The sequence below is a fragment of the Zea mays genome, chromosome 4, assembly GCF_902167145.1.
Source record: "Zea mays cultivar B73 chromosome 4, Zm-B73-REFERENCE-NAM-5.0, whole genome shotgun sequence".
In the NCBI taxonomy this organism is placed as follows: Eukaryota; Viridiplantae; Streptophyta; class Magnoliopsida; order Poales; family Poaceae; genus Zea; species Zea mays.
In genome coordinates this window covers 27,551,236-27,568,358 of record NC_050099.1, presented here as the reverse complement: position 1 = coordinate 27,568,358, position 17,123 = coordinate 27,551,236, and the positions used below count along the sequence as shown (strand labels likewise).

General features: G+C 42.6%; 2 long non-coding RNA genes across 2 annotated transcripts; both read left to right on the top strand.

Moving 5' to 3' along the window:
- Positions 1–8,760: 8,760 nt before the first annotated feature.
- Positions 8,761–10,685, top strand: LOC109945487 (uncharacterized). Its single transcript, XR_002268683.3, has 5 exons — positions 8,761–8,811; positions 8,886–9,144; positions 9,261–9,577; positions 9,693–9,782; positions 9,868–10,685. It is a non-coding gene; the product is annotated as an uncharacterized lncRNA (long non-coding RNA).
- A 601-nt stretch (positions 10,686–11,286) lies between these two features.
- Positions 11,287–11,891, top strand: LOC103652975 (uncharacterized). Its single transcript, XR_565172.2, has 3 exons — positions 11,287–11,490; positions 11,580–11,679; positions 11,779–11,891. It is a non-coding gene; the product is annotated as an uncharacterized lncRNA (long non-coding RNA).
- The last annotated feature ends 5,232 nt before the right edge of the window (positions 11,892–17,123 follow it).

Genomic DNA, 17,123 nt, shown 5'->3' with positions numbered 1-17,123 from the left:
CCATCAACTTACCCCCGAGGCAATTATAAAGCTGAATATCTTCGTGTGGGCCGTGAGAAGCCAAGGTCTGAAGCCTGATGCAAAAAGCTTCTGTAATATACACGAATTATCATACGAGACAAAACCTTGGGGTAAGGAACAATATCACAATAATTTTGGCTGCTACAGTTTCGTTTCTCGGTCCGGGTCAAGCTGCCCCGTGCCAACCTTTCGGAAGAGATGGCCCGGCGACTGGATGACAGAATGGTTTTATGTGAAGAATGATCTGACAATACGAGAAGATATCAAAGGTATAATTATGCGCCCTATTTGGCAAAGCTTCGGCCTTCGGAGGCCGAAGGTTGAAATGAATGAAGCTGCCGAAGAATGCCAGAGGGCCTTCGGCGCAGTCTGCTCTTTCATTGGAACGAGAGACTTAGTACAAGAGCATATTGCCTTCAGGGTATGGCCGCTCGCGGAGAAATGGGAAATGCCACAAGAAACCGTAAAAGAGGCCGACGAAGGTGGACTTATCAGATTGAAGTACACTTTTAAATTTGGAGATAAATTCGTTGAGCCAGATGATGACTGGTTAAAAAGTATTGAAAATTTAAGTGATGAACTGCTTGGGGCTTATTCGAAGGCCGAAGAGAAAAAACACAACCTCTGCAAAAGAAGAAGCTGCAACTGCTCCTAGCGAGCCAGAACCGAAAAGAAAGAAGATAAAGGTCCTTACACATCGGCCGCGCTATATCGAACCAGCTTCGGTGCCTGAGTTTACCGGAGAAACTTCTTCGGCCACCGAAGCTGAAAAACCAACCGAGCCAACCTTGCTGCCAGAAGTCGCAGAAACGGCCGAAGTGCCAACAAAGATAGAATTGGAACAATCAAAGATTTTGTTATCAGAAACGAAAGAGAAGGCCGAAGCGCCGTCCACAGAAAAAATGGAAGAGGTAAAAGAAGCAACTGAGGGATCCAAAACATCAGAAGTTTTGAGTCCTGCAGCAAACATTGAGGCAGTAAAAAATCAAAAAGTGCCAGCAGTGACTCCGAAAAGAAAGAGAATGGCTAATGTGCTAGATGTATTGGAAACGATCAAATCTTCAAGCACACCTCCGAAGAGGGCTGCTGTCATTCCTGAAACAACAACTGAAATTTCTGGTTCTAAAGCTCCAGGGCAAGAGACTGAAGCCGAAGCCGGGCCCTCAGAGCCTGCAAAGATAAAATCCTTGGAAAGTGAGGCAGAAAAAATAACAGAGCCAACTTTTGTTGAAGAAACCGGTGTCATTGCCCCCGAAGCATCCCCCAAAATTCGTGATTATATCGTTCGTCATGCTTCGGGGAAAAAACTATCAGAAAAAGAAGAGCAAGAGGCCCAGTACTACGCCCAAAGACTGAAATATCCAAAGGGGGCGTTAATATTCAATGGTAGTGGAGAAGAAGACTTCTTGTATTGTCTCCCCGACAGCAAGGAAATTTCTGTCTGTCGGGAGATGAGCAAGAGCTTCGGATTCCCAACTTTAGAAGACGGGCTCTCAGTGCTGTCAAAGAACGATCTGGCCGACAGCCTGGCTTACAATAGCTTAAAGGTGCGACAAATGAAATCCTTGTATTTTTTGTTGAGTCCAAAATTTTTCGTTTGTTTAAACCTATTGAGGTACACATATTTCTCTTTGTAGGGCCTGATACTTAGCAATGCCCTCAGGGCCCAGAAAGATGCTGAAGACGAAGGGTGTTCTATAGCCTTGAGCAACCTTCGTTCCGAAGTTATTGAACTGAGGAACGAAGGTCTTGAAAAAGATAAAATATTACACTCATTGATAAATAAAATAAAGGAAGACGAAGCTGCTTTTAAAGGTCAAGCTGAAGCTCAGAAGCGCGAGATTGAAGATCTTCGGAAACAACTGGCCAGAGCCAAGGAAGAACGCATACTTGAAGAAACAAAGCGAGAACTCAGCGACCAATGGGCCGATCACCTAGAAATAACTGTTGAAGAGCTTCGTTCGTCCAGAAAGAGATGCTATAACAAATCTATAGAGTGTGTTAAGAAGTTAAAAGCTAGCTTCGCCAGGGTCGGCGCCTTCTCAAGCGAAGAAAACTTTACGAGAGGCAATCCCGAAGGTCCCATCGAATGGATTGACCACGAAGCTGAGGCCTTCGAAGAAATTTTAAATAGCCGAGGAGATATATGTGCCTTCTCTGGTGCCAGAGGGATTGCCACCATCTTAGAGAAGAAGGGCTGCGAACATGTAGAAATTTTAGCACAATCCGAAGCTGCTTTGTCCTTTGAAGATGCAAGAGATCCTTCGACCAAAGCTAGTATAATTGGTGGAAAATTTTTTACCGATATCTGGGATAATGGTGGCCGAGAAATGGCCGGAGAAATTATTCGAAGAAGTGAAAAGGGCATTCAGGATGCTAGAGAAGTAGCTGAGGCTGCTGAAAAGAGCGCAGAGGCCGAAGGTCAATTAGGTATTAACTAATAGTTTTTATTGTGTTGTAATCTTAGGCTTTAAGATTTGTTTGCGATTTGTAATAGCAATGTAGCCGTATCCTGTCTTACTTCAGATCCTGCTAAAGCGTCTTCGGGCCCTCAGCCGAAAGGAGACGACGAAATTAAAAAGATGGCTGAAGATATTATGGACGAAGTCGTCAATCGGCTCCTAAACGAGGCTGCAGAAGTCGTTTTGAGAGAAGATTAAGTATTTTTGTGAAAACTTCTGAAAATGTAATATACTGTAACATCTTGTAACCCCAAATGTAATATACCTATTTTTGTTAGTCAATTCTTTACGATGCATGAAACTTTACACGTACCGCTTTTGAGTCTTTGACGAAAAAACACCTTCCCTTCTTTTCATGCTTCGTGAAGAAGAATTCTTCTTTGTCACAACAATATCCAATGTTCTGATGAATAATATCCAGGCTTCGTGAAAATATTTTCCGAAGCTACACTTCCGAAGATCAATGATGTTTCTTTTTGTGACTATGATTTCTCCCTTTTTTCAAAGCGTTCTTCTATAGATTGATAATGTGTCCACCTCTTGTGCCATGTGCAAAATGATGTATGATGCTTATGCTATGCGAAATGATGCGATGATGTTATGTTATGTGAGATGATGTTTACTCCGAAGGTACATACGCATCCTTGCAATAAAACACAATCTTTTATAAGCCTCCCTTAGGAGCTTCTTCGCCTTTTACTTCAGCGGAATCAGCGTTTATTTTTCGCTGTAAGCCTCCCTTAGGAGCTTCTTCGCCTTTTACTTTCAGCGGTATTCGCGTTGACTTTTCGCGGTTCGCCTTTTACTTAGGCGGTATCAGCGTTGACTTTTCACTGTATGCTCTGCATTCCCTTTGGAACGACTTTGGAGCAGAAAACTTACACTGCGCTCCCTTTGGAACGACTTTTTTGTGACTTCGGCAAACTTACTCTGCGACTATTTCAAAAACTAGTTAATTCAATGATGACCTTCCATGGATTCACCTATATAGGCTGCGGCTAACGTTGCAAAAATAAGAGCTTGAATACCGCTTGTAAATAATCCAAGAAACATGACCGGTATAGGGACTACTAAGGGGACTAAAGAAACAAGAACAACAACGACTAATTCATCCGCCAATATATTTCCGAAAAGTCGAAAACTAAGTGATAATGGTTTTGTGAAATCTTCTAGGATGTTAATAGGTAAAAGGATTGGGGTTGGTTTAATATATTTTTCGAAATAACTCAACTATCTATGACGACTCAACCGACAAGCTCACTTGCTTTCGATCGAGATGGATTTCCAGGGCAGGGCCTATTCCCTTAACTTACAAGAAAATGCGTATTACAATGATGTGATGATTTAGGTTCTCTGGCGTATTGTGCATGCCATGATTGAGGAATCAACGATCCATCGAGGCGAGGCTATCTATATAGTACTGGAATAGGGGCAAGCCCGGCACACTTAAAGCCATTCCAACAATCTTATTCGTCGTAAGCCCTTCTAGCAGGAGCTGAGTAAAGGTCCGCTCAAGGCCATGGAAAGGCAGATAGTACTTGATACAGGACGAGCCCAGTCTCTATCTAGTACGATATTCTGGTATGTTTCACTGAATTGGCATTTCTAGATACCAAACAAGTAAAAAACAGCAGCGAACCAGATCTAGTTAGATCCGAAATCTTAGGTGTAGGTCCCGATCCGTTCTTTTATTCTACACATTATTACTCATTGGGTATCGATTGCAGTTTGATTTGTTTGGGCTGGGCACTTGTTTTTAATAATGCCAATGGGCATTCGAATCCCTGAGAGAGAGCTAATAGGAAGGAAGATGGCTCTGGATTCACTAGGCTTTCGCTGGCTAGAAGCTTCGAGAGAAAGTAATACATTCACATCTTTAACTACTCGTTTTTTCCCGTTGCTAGCTAGCGTCTCACCTTCTTTTCCGAAAACGTAGGAACTAAAGAGGCCGGCCTTCGGCAAAGGGAAAGCGTGAAAGGATTTAAAAAAGGTGTTCAGCGAAGTATGCTAGCCATTGGCCTTACGTTCAGGATACTCCTTCCTGTCCTTGCGATGTTTGGTTAAGTGTTTTTTAATAGAATCTATTCCAAATTCTATATTGAATTTGATTTCAGATATTTTCAATTTGATATGGCTCGGAGGAATAATCTAATACATAGAAAAGAAGAAAAAGAAGAATATATATGAATAATATAATAAAGAGAAAATGCCAAGAGATTGGCATTTTCATTTGATCATTATATACATTTTTGAGATATTTTGTTTTTTTATTTGTTAATAATTTAAGGATAAATAGTTCACTAAGGAGAAGATAGAATCATAGCAAATGAAATTTCTAATTCAGTTTAGAAAAAAAGAATGAATATCAAGCGTTATAGTATGATTTGGAATACTCTAAAAAAGGAAGGAGGGTGGAGCCGCCAGCCCGCTCAGAAGTGGATTCGAACCCCCGACACCGTGGTTCGTAGCCACTTCTGAGAAGGGGGTTCTAGAAGGAACGGCGGATAAAGCTTCCTCTAGTAGGCTTCTAGAGCGTCCACCGGAAGGGAAAGAGGGTTACGTGCGCGTATTCATAGCTTATGTGCATATCCCTTTCTTTCTATTGGTACTAGTTCGCCGCTTTTGGTTGACAGTGAAGGCTTATTCCCTTGGGTCAAAGAGGGAGCTGCTTTGACTTATGGTCTAGTCTATCTGGTGGATTCCATTCCAAGGCCAAAACCGGGCGACTTGTTGTTGCTTCGAAGAATGTTCGATAGTTCGAAGGTCCTCTTTGTTATCACAAGCCTTTGAACTTTAATCAATATAAGCCTGTGAAGAAAATATATTTTCCTTGTAGGAATCAACGAAACTAATTGCATGAAACCTAAACAATGTCCTTTATTACAGAAAATAAAACTGAATGAAAAAGATTGCTATTAAGGTAGGATATTTGTCAATAGATGTGCTTTGACTCTGGCACAGTGCTATTGACTGTACGAGCTTCGGACTGCTCTCTGAAATCCCTCTGGTGTGGAGCATATTGGCTCCCTTCTGGCTGCTGGCCTTGTTGCAACGGAGGTGGAGGCGGAGGCTGTTGCCAGGAAGCTTGAGGCTGACTCGCCGAAGCAACAGAAACTGCAGGATGATTGCCCACATATTCTGGGATGTAGGGCGAATGATACGAAGCTGTATGCATGACCTGCTTCGGCTGAGCTTGTTGTGCTGCTGCTTCAGCTATTTCCTTTTGCTTCTGAATAGTAACATGGCACATCCTGGTAGTATGGCCTTTGTTCTCTCCGCAGAATAAGCAAAAGATTCTTCTCGGTTGATCGCCAAATCTTCCTCCAAAGCCCCTGGCGCCTCTGCCTCTTGGAGCTGGTGGTCGGAAGGAGCTTTGCTGTTGCCCCGAAGCCTATGAGGAACATTGTGGCCTTTGCTGTTGGCTACCTCTATCATCATTTTGTGTAGAATTATGAATTGATCTCACGTGCCTCGGGTAGAACCTCCCTCCGAAGCCCCTGGTCATTTCAGAAAACCTGAAAGCCTCCTCCCATCTTTGGCGAAAATCATTATCGGCCCGAATGTACTCGTCCATCTTCTGGAGCAGCTTCTCCAAAGTTTGAGGAGGCTTCCTAGCGAAGTACTGAGCTGACGGTCCTGGCCGAAGCCCCTTGATCATGGCCTCAATGACAATTTCATTGGGCACCGTTGGTGCCTGTGCCCTCAAACGCAAGAATCTTCGGACATACGCCTGAAGGTATTCTTCGTGATCCTGGGTGCACTGGAACAGAGCCTGAGCAGTGACCGGTTTCGTCTGAAATCCTTGGAAGCTAGTTAACAACAAGTCCTTCAGCTTCTGCCATGAAGTGATCGTTCCTGGTCGAAGGGAGGAATACCAGGTTTGAGCAACACTCCTAACAGCCATAACAAAAGATTTGGCCATGACTGAAGCATTTCCACCATACGAAGATACTGTTGCTTCGTAGCTCATTAAAAACTGCTTCGGGTCCGAGTGGCCATCGAATACGGGAAGCTGAGGCGGCTTGTAGGACGGAGGCCAAGGTGTAGCCTGCAGCTCAGCGGATAGAGGAGAAGCATCATCAAAAACAAAATTCCCATGATGGAAATTGTCATACCAGTCATCTTCGTTGGGAAAACCCTCCTGATGAAGGTCTTGGTGCTGAGGCCTTCGGTGTTGCTCATCCTGAGCAAGATGACGAACTTCTTCAGAGGCTTCGTCTATCTGCCTCTGCAGTTCAGCTAGCCTGGCCATCTTTTCTTTCTTCCTCTGTACTTGTTGATGAAGCATCTCCATATCTCTGATTTCTTGATCTATCTCGTCCTCTAGTGGTGTTGGGCTGACAGCCTTCCTTTTCTGGCTTCGGGCCTCCCGCAGGGAGACTGTCTCCTGATTGTGGTCCAATGGTTGCAGAGCTGCAGCCCCAGTCGCTGAAGCCTTCTTCGGCGCCATAACGAAGGTTTATGATCGTCGAAGGTGTTCAAAAAACTCAGAGTGGAAGTGAGTTCACCGGAGGTGGGCGCCAATGTTGGGGACTTGTTCTCAAATGCTTTGAGTTAAGAACAAGGCAACATAGAAAATGTTAATCGTTAAAGTCCTTCGTCCTTCGAAACATTATTTCCCTTAGGGTTATAATGGTTTTCGGACGAAGGTTATGAAGGGTATACCTTCACAAATTCATTATATAATGACGAAGGGTGAAATGTAAGGAACATAAATGACAATATGAACAATTATGTATTATCATTAAGCATAAACAGAAATATCGTTGAATTACAAGTGTACCTTCAACTGGAAGGAGATGATAATACAAGCGTGACGCAAAAAGCGAATGCCAAGTCAGCATGAACAGTACGGGAGTACTGCTCACCTATTTATAGGCACGGGACGCAGCCCGTGCAAAATTACATTAATGCCCTTTACACTCGATAATAATTCTATAGTAATCTGTCGAGGTCTAAATAGCCTTTTCATCTTTAAGTCGGTTTCACCTGCTGCTGTCACGCCGAAGCTTTCCTGCTTACACCTTCGGCACTTTACCAACCTTCGTATTATTCTGGTTCACTGTGATGCCTGACTTGAGTCCGAAGATACCTGTTCACACATTATACTCCAGAAACGCTGTTAAATCCTGTTTTTGAGGACCTTCGGATGCCGAAGGTCCCCAACATTGCAAATATGAAGGCAGTTCAGATTTCTGTACTTTCAAAGATGCATTGGTGTTTTAGAAGCTTCAGCTTATCCTACTGTAGTATTGTGCTTAAAAGACTCCTATGGGTTTCCATCTTTTTATTGGAAACGAAGTACCATACTATTGTACTGTACAGTGACTTACAGGTATGGAGGGATAGGGCTCATCGCACCTTCTAGCTTCGTGAGTCAAATGATTTTATAATTATTTCCTTTCTATGCTTCTGTTCTTATTTTGTGCTAAGCTGAACGGTGCTTGGTTGTAGTGAGCACAAAGCGATCTTTCTAGCTTACTCGAGGTAGCAGGCAACTGGCGACTGGTGAAACCACAGACTGGTGCCACCAAAGTGGAAGAAATACACTCAAAGAACCATCCTGTCAGTCTCCTTGTCATAGAGCATTCACCTTTTCTTGCAGGTAACTTGGGCTCGACTTACTGACACGAGCAATAGTCTAATAACGCTACAAGACACCGATGTGCAATGGTCGCCGCTCTCTTTGGGATTATGCAGAGGTCAGAGAAACAAATAGCTATATTTTTCAAAGAAAAGAAAAAAAATAAGAACAGGTATCCTACTGTTTCCATTCTCTTATTATGATTTATGATGTTAGGAACAACTAGATAGTGTTGCCGGCAAAGCACCAATACTATCACCAAATATTATTGCCCAATTTACTATAAGAACACAGAATCTTATTCTTGTAATTTCCTAAATCCTAACGAATAGGAAAAGAGGGCCACCCAACTTACAAAGTCTTTTTTGTTTGCATAGGATTATCTGTAATTCTGAATGAAAATTTGTGTGGCACCGTTGAACAGCTAAAGCTAAGCAGGGAGTGCCTTGCCTGCTCCTTCTCTGTTACAAGCCTACAAGGTAACATAGTTCTACTTTGCACGTTTACCAGATTGTGGATCTCTGTAGTAATGCCATATTTCTTTTCTAACATTATGCTGAAAACCAGGTAGCAAAGGCTCCCGGTGGCAATGGCGGAGTATATGCTGGTAATCTCTAAATTGTGATGCGGTAAATTATAAATGTATGCTATTAATGTTAGTCATGACTTTCTGCTTATTTTTTTCTTTGGTTGTAACAAGGCTTATCTTCTTATCGATTTCTCTGACCATCTCCAAATAAGTGTGTGAGTATACCAACTCTTTGACCCTCTATCTAATATATGACTTAATGAAGGGACTCATTTGGATTTTCTTTCAGCTACGTCCTAGGTGCTGTTTTTCTTCAGCTCTGCCAAGTTTTGCAACTTGCAGAACATCCAGTTGTTCAGTAACTTGTAGATCCCAGTCTTTTCATCCATCGTTTTACAAAACATAAGCTGATGACATATATGTTGCATTGTATATTTCATCTGTTGGATCTGCTAAATGACATTGTTCCTGAGAAATAGGTGGTGCAGAGCAATCTTAACCAATGTAATAATGAAGATATCCCGCTTTCTGGAACAAAAATTGAGATGGTAGGTTGTGATAGTGAGTGTATTCACTTCAAAATGTGAAAATAGAAAATGAACTTTTGAATCCATGCCTTAGCTTTACTAATCTCCTTTCCATTTTTTTCATGTGCAATCTAAAGGAGTCTTACGAACAAGAATCATCTGACAGCAGTGATGAAGAGTGGTCCACACTTAGCACACCACGAAAAACAAAATTACAAGGCAACGAAAAAGTATCACTTACTGAATCAGTACGTTTTGCAAAGCGGTGTTCTAGAAGAGCGCCAGCTAGGGAGCAGAATAATGAACATACTCAGAGTGAGCAGCTTCATGGTTCTGCAAGTGAGCTAGAGAGCAACTTCATGGTTCTGTAAGTAAACAGCAAACTGAAGTTCTTCGCTCCAATGTCAGCAGTGGCGATGCCTCAAAATGTCATTTTGGCCCTATAGTTACTCAGGTATATAGATATAACTATTGTCCAATTTTTCTTGGAATCACTTTGTGCTAACAAATCAGTCCAATTAATTGTAGTCTGATATAGATTACAGTATTGACACTGCATTTTTTTGCAGAAGCTGAAGGAACATTTTGAAAAAGATCCATATCCTTGCCATGCAACAAAAGAGGGTCTGGCACAAGAGCTAGGACTGGCATTTAATCAGGTATTACTGCTTACCTAACAATTTTGTTCTACATTATCATTGGACTGTTATTGTTCCCTCGTCTTAATATATTTTCTTCTAACAGATCAGTAAGTGGTTCTCTGCCACCCGTCATTATTCAAGAGTTATTGTTGCCAAGAACCAAAAATACCCAGGAGAAAATACTACTGAGAATAACAGTAGCGCAATCTTTGATGGTATACAAGTAATAGAACCCAATTTTGGTTTGATAGATAAACCAGATGCAGATACAAATGACATGATTTCTGAAAAGTTGATGGTACAAATTAATCTTAACGAAGGCATTGAAGAGGATATCCCACCAAGCCAATATACTACCAGGTGTGAAGAGAAATTAACTATGACTCAAGCTGCCATCTCAAGGGAAGCTGGACCTCCAGGTTATGATCCTGGAGAAAACTGTCTTCAGGTCAGTTCAATGATTACTAGCTGTGAGCAGAGTGTGATAATGGCTCCTAGCGCTATCGCAAGAGGAGTTGGTCCACCAGGATATACGCCTGGAGAACACCAGGGCAATGGGGCTCCATGGAATACAAGCTATGAGCGAAGACCGTTTACGAGTCCTGTGACTAGCTCAAGAGAAGTCAGACCTCCAGGATATGGGCCTGAAGAAAACCAAGGCAGTGGCATTTCCTGTAATACAAGCAGAGAGCAAATATTGTTTATGAGCCCTACAACCATCTCGAGAGAACTTGGTCCACCAGGATATTTGCCCAGAGAAAACCAGCGCAGTGACACTTCATGGAATACAAGCTGTGAGTCGGGACTATTTATGAGTCTTGCGACCACCTCAATAGAACATGGTCCACCAGGATATGGGCCTGTAGTCTTGATGCTTGCTTTATTGTGTATACTATTTAGTATAAATAGCTGTATATATTATTTTTGTCCTGGCATATTTAGGATGACTATATGTACGAGTTACGACTATGACTAGGCTTGAGTAATCGGTCTGGTCAAGGACTAATCATGATTAGTTGCCCAGTCTGTCCCATGGCAACTAGGTTTGACTATACAATTTATAAATATTGGATCCTATCTAAGTGCATTCAAAGCAACTAGAGTCCATTTGGACTTTGATTATCCAAATTCACTACCACTTCTACCTTTGGTAATGGATAAGCAGCTGAAGCTATTGTTCTTCCCCTGATCCTCATGACTAACATGCTCTTGTCAGGCTGTTGAATTGATTGATGCAGAAATAGCGCAGTCATTTTCACAACAAAGGAAAAAAAGAGAGGGCGGTGGTCCTACATATCATGAAACTTTTGCTTATGCTCAAGGGCCGTTTGCTCGTGTACCTGAAGCTTACGTTCTAAGCCTGGGCATTTATCTGCTTCCCAACAGAGAGTGTACAAGGTACAGCAGCAGAACATAAACTTCTGAATTAAAATTTTGCATATTGTTTCTGCATTGGATACATGACTGTCTGCATCTAATTCTGTTCTTTTCAGGACTTTGTTCACGTGTGGCATCCCCACAATCAAAATGTGGGAGCAACAGGTTCTGGTCTGTCTGGTGTTGCTACTGTCTCGAGTACTCTTGGTGTACTTCGAGCTTACAGTCCAAATTCGACATCAGCATCCTCCAGTAATTTGTCAACTGTACATATGGGTGGACTAACATGTATAACTCAGCCGACGACATAACTGGGGTCTGAGGATACTGTTATTGCACAATTTTTGAGGTACACATGTTTTGACTATCTTTTACAGATGTGTCATTCTTTTTTCTGTTGCTTGTTTTGGACTGATTATATTCTTGCGCCTTCCATAGTAATCCTGCCCAAGTTGGACCAAGCGAGTCTCCTGTCCTATTTAGTGGAACAGTTGGTGCTGCATCTACATTTTCTCCATTGGCATCTAATGACCTTCCTGTTAGTGTAACGACTGTCTCAACCAATGTATTTTTCCTGTTGACCTCATGACTATGTTGCCATATATTATCTTCTAAGACCTTTCTAACCTTCTGCCAGGAAATAAGTGCTATGGTGCCCCCTCCATCAACATCTGCTAATCGTCTGGGATCTATTTTACCTGAACCTTTGAATACTGGGGATGCTTTGGAGAGATACAAACAGGTTGCTCAGAAGGTACTGATATTTTGGCTCGTTCTTAGAGATGTCAATGGGGACCCAATACCCGCTAACCCATGGGGATTTCCCCTATTAGGGTACTGGTATGGGACAAAAATTGTCCCCATGGGTACAGATATGGGACAAAATCTTCACCCATTGGGTAAATGGGTTTGGGAAGCAATAATCCGAACCCGATTACCCATGGGTATTTCATACGTGTACACCTGTCATGTTTGTATGAATGAGTTGAGGTCAAGCCGGCCACCAAGCCCAGCACGACAACGCACCAGGCCCCAGGTCCTAGCCCAACAAGGCAACACATAGTACTTTCTTATTTGTTTTAGATTTATTATTAGGGCAATGTTGATTGCCCTGTCACTCGACTGGTTGGCACATCGCGCTGGAAGTTTTTTACTTCCAAAATCATGAAGAGTATATGTGATCTTGACAAGACCCCTGGACCTGGCCGTCAGGTAAAGTACGACAATTTGGAGGTACAGTTTTTAGTAACATTTTTGTAAAATGCAATAATACTTGAGTAATAACAGCATTCACTCTTGGCAAACACAATCTTAGTAACAATTTTGCTGCGGAGGAAGTCGGCAACGCGGCTATGGTCGCTGAGAAGAAGGTCGTCGCGGCTGTGTAGCTTGTCGTCGTTGCTGCGCACAAGGCGGGTTGCGTCGTGGATGCTGTCTGTTTGTATTACTTTTGGTTGGTTGTATTAAGTGTTGTACTGTGTGTTTGGTAATGCAGTTACTTTTGTATTCAGTGAACTGTTTGGTAATGCGGTTCCTTTTGTATTTAGTGAACTGTGTGGTATTGCGTACACACTGTAGGTCCTTTTGTATTAAGTGTAGTAGTGATGAGGTAATGCATTGCACTTGTACTACCGAGCTAAATCTATGTACTTGTGCCTGTTGTGGCTAAAAAGCATATGTTTAAGAAAAAAACTGCTTTCTGTGAATGAGGTACTAGCAATCTGTGTACATTGTGGCTCTAAATGGCTAAGTCCGTGTACTTGTGTTTATATGAAATCTGAAATAACTGCTGAGGCTATTTTCTCAGTACTACTGAGGCTATTTATAGTTTCTCGGAAACTATTCTTCAGTATCTCGGGAACTTTTATTCAGTTTCAACCGAACTATTTTTAAGTTTCTTAGGAACTAGAGACTATTTTCTCATGAACTATTGTATAGTTTCTCACGACCTATTCTTTAGTTTTTTAGGAACTATTGTTCAATCTCTCATGAACTATTTTTCTGTTTCTCAGGAACTATTGTTGAGTTTGTCTTGAACCATTGTATAGTTTCTTAGAAATAAATATTGTTCAGTTTCATAGAAATCTGAAATAACTGCAGATTCAAGTGACTATTTTCATAGAAATACAAAATAACTGCAGATTTAACTGACTATTTTACCAAAATCTGAAATAACTGCAGTTCATAGATTACAAGGGAAATAGAGGAGTATTTTCACTAGAAAGCAGTGCTTGAGATCACTGAATGAATTCTAGACTATTTTCACTAGAGAACAGTAGTTCATTTCACAAATTACAGTTTCAAACAAGTTCACATACTGGTACATACTGCACTTCACATATTACAATTTAAGTGGCTAGATTACACTTTCTTCTTCGGGGTGATTTTTAACTAAACATCTAACAATGCGTGGAGACGATGTTGCTCCTGCTGAAATAGTACTACCAGCTTCTGTCGTAGCAATCTGTGATGAGACACCCCCAGCCCTCCAGTCACCACTTCTTCAGTCCTTGTATTAGGAACCACTTCATCAGTATGCTCTTGTATTAGGAACCACTTCATCAGTATGTTGCTGTCATATAGCCGAAGCTCTTTAGGAACCACTTCATCAGTAGTTGCCCTTGAACTATCTCGTGTACATGCAACCTATAGAGCATAATGGAATTAAATAGTTGTGACCTCACCACATAAGAATCTAACTAGGTGCTCGTGTGTTGCTATGATAAAATACATTAATATACAAAAAATATTGTGTTTTATAATATTAACTCCGTAGCAACGCACGAGCATATACATATAACACACACATGTACATAAGTTATCGTGTTATTATACGGTTCCGTTGCAACGCACGGGCACTCACCTAGTTGAACATATATGTACTCATAGAATTATTATTTCTCTTTACATCGAGCATTTTCCATGGAGCTATGATGTATATGCACAGAAATATATAAGATTCATTTTAGTTCATTCGTCCAAATTAAAGCAATAATCAGCTTTTACAACCATATAGTTATATATTCTAGACCAGCACATATTTCATATGAGAAACAAAATATTGATACAGAGGAGAGTGAGATTGATTAGCGCATCAAGAAATGATAACTTTACATGATACAAGTGCTTGCAGCAAGTATCTTAAACATATCCTAAACATATTTAAGGATTAGAAAAACATTCAGGGAATTAGGGTGCTATTTGTAACACCCCAGGTGTTTATATTCTGCTCGACAACGAGTATGGATCTAAGCACGTGATATCAGTGGATAAAACGGATGCTAAATTTTAAACATTTTCGTCTATCGCGATTTTAATATCACATTTGTTTCGTTTGTCGCGAGTTCGACATCGTTTTTATTTATCCGAGCTCTTCCTAAATTTTCGTGATGTTCAAACCATAGTTGTTCCGAAAATCGGTGCGTCCGATGATTATTTAAAATTCATCGCTCGCGCGAATACGAATTCGGAAGCTCGACCCACTGGGTGATTTTTATCCCGGGCAAATTGATTTGAACTCGGCGACAACAGTTAATGCAAAAACGTTATATCGGACCAAGATAACTTGATCCGAACTGAGTATTCGTGATTAATCTATTCCATTGTTTACAATTATATAAATTTGTCTGATTCCTATGTAAACAAAAGCGGACTAAAATCTCAGTCCCGATCTCATTTGGTTCGATTCGTGTGTTTCTTGTCTCGATCTAAAACTCCAAATATAAATAAAGGGTGAAAACTCATCTGATTCCGAAAAAAATTCACCAAATCAAATCCTGTCCAATTGTTGCTGTCAATCCTAACTATTCTACAAAGGCTCCTTTGTACAGCGCTAAAAATCTCAATCAAAAATATCTACGATTTTCTTTTAAAAAAAGAGAGAAAAGAAATTAAAAAAAAATCTTCTCCTAATCCCTATCACTACGCCGCCCGTGAGGATTTTTCAGCCGCTGATCAGATAAAAATCGCGCCGCCGCCCTGGCTCTGCAATGCGCGCGCTTCTTCTCCCATGCACACTCCTCTCTCCTCCCTCCTCCCTGCTCGCTTCTCCTCTCAAGCTTGCGGTGCCCCTCTCAATGGCTCCTCCCCGGCGTCCCTCCCGGCTTCCCGCTCGCCGCGCTCAGCCAAGGTTCCCTGCTACGCGTCGCGGCTTCCCTCCCCACGAGCTCCAGCGCGCGCGTTCTTCCCTGTCGCGCCCGGCCGTCGTCAAGCTCCATGGCGCCCGACCCCTGCTTGGATCTCATCCGTGCCGTGCAGCTCCCTCTGCCGAGTTCTTGCTCCATCTTCAACAACCGAGCTCCTTTTCCCTAGCCGATTTCCCTGCGTGCGATACTCCTTCCAGCTCTCCCATATATGGCAGCCGCCGTGAATCTCCCTGGAGCCTCCTCACCACGTGCCCAGCCGTCGAGTTCCCCTGCGCGCGGAGCTTTTCCCTCCCTGCTCGCTCCTTTTCCCCGCGCGCGCAATCTCCTCTGCTGGCCATCCCTGGTGCTCCCTGTTCGGACCGCGTTCTTGGCTCCAGCTCAGCTCTGTCTTGTGCCGGCGTCCTCTACTCCATCTTTTTCCCCAGCGCGCCCTGGTATTCGCTCGCTGATGCGCGCGCTCGCCCTTGCCTGCTCGTCGTGGACGCGGGCCGCTGCCCATGCCGAGTTCCCTGTGCGCATAGCCATGTCCCTCTGTATGTTGTGGCCGATTCCCTACTCGCGCCGCGGTTCTCTCCTAGGTCCCTGTGCGCGCCTCTGTTCATGGCCATGGTGAGGTTGTGGCGTGGCGACGTCGTGTGCGTTGCGGCAGCCGTCCTGGCCGTGGGGCAGTCCGCGCTATAGAGTTCGCCCGACCGCGATCTCGCTTTACTCCTCGCGTCGTTGCTCGCCGAGTCTTTCCCCAATCCACGATCTCTCCCTGCCCGTCGTTGCGTCGTTCGTCGTCGTGTGTGCAGCAACGTTGCTGATTCCTCCATGGTGCCTATCGACTAACTTCGCTTCAACGGTTTCTCGCCTTCGGTTCGGCTCATGTATGCCCGCCGAACGCGTTCGCCGCTTAACCCTGTGTCATTAGAGCTCGTGATCTCGCTGTCATCGGAGTCCTCACTGGATTCGTGCCCTCGCTAGCTCGCTCCAGACTCGATCTCGTCGTCATTCCATGTGTTATCAAGAAATCCCAAGAATCGGGTGAAGACGAAGCTAGCAGCGTGATATTCACCAAGTGCTCGACAAAAAGCTCGAACAAGTCGTCGATCGTCATCCTCGTCTACGCCAAGATCCGAGAAGATTAGGCACAGAAGAAAATAAATCAGTACACGGCTGGAGAATTCTCGATGTGGATGAAGATGAAGCGTGATTCGACGCAGCACTCACCCTATTTTTGGTGAAATGCTGAGCTGAAAGGCGTCGTCGATTTCGTGGTTTCAAGTCGGATTTAATTGATGGTGAGTTGATCTGTTATTCCCGTCAACTAAATAAATGGTTGGATTAAATAGATGCATCATTTGGGATGATTCTCTTGTCTATTATTTGATGTGTGTGTGGGGGGGGGGGTAAAGTTAGATTTCAGGGTTATGTGGTAAGTATATTGGTAAAAATATATGTTGTGTAATGATTCTCTACTTGATAGAGTAAGTATAGTGTGATGTTTTATTAGATAGGATATTTTAAGGATTAATTCAAAAGAGTGGTTTAAATAGTTAGTTAAGTTGTTTCGGTCCATACTTCGAGTTTCGTATCCCAAAATAATGAGTCTAAGTAATTAGTCTTTCGGTATTATGCTTTAGTCAAATAGAAAAGTGGAACTCATATGGTCTATTGTTTTCCTAATAAATGAATCTAGGTTTGATAGTCTTCTCATGTTGGGCCTTAGCTAAGGAAAATATACGTGCATATAATTTTTTGTTCCTTGATGTTTGAGTTAAATATGGTAAAACTAGAAAATCGTGATTGTTGTGTTTAGTGAGTTATAGGTGTCTAGTGCTTACGTAGGAATTGT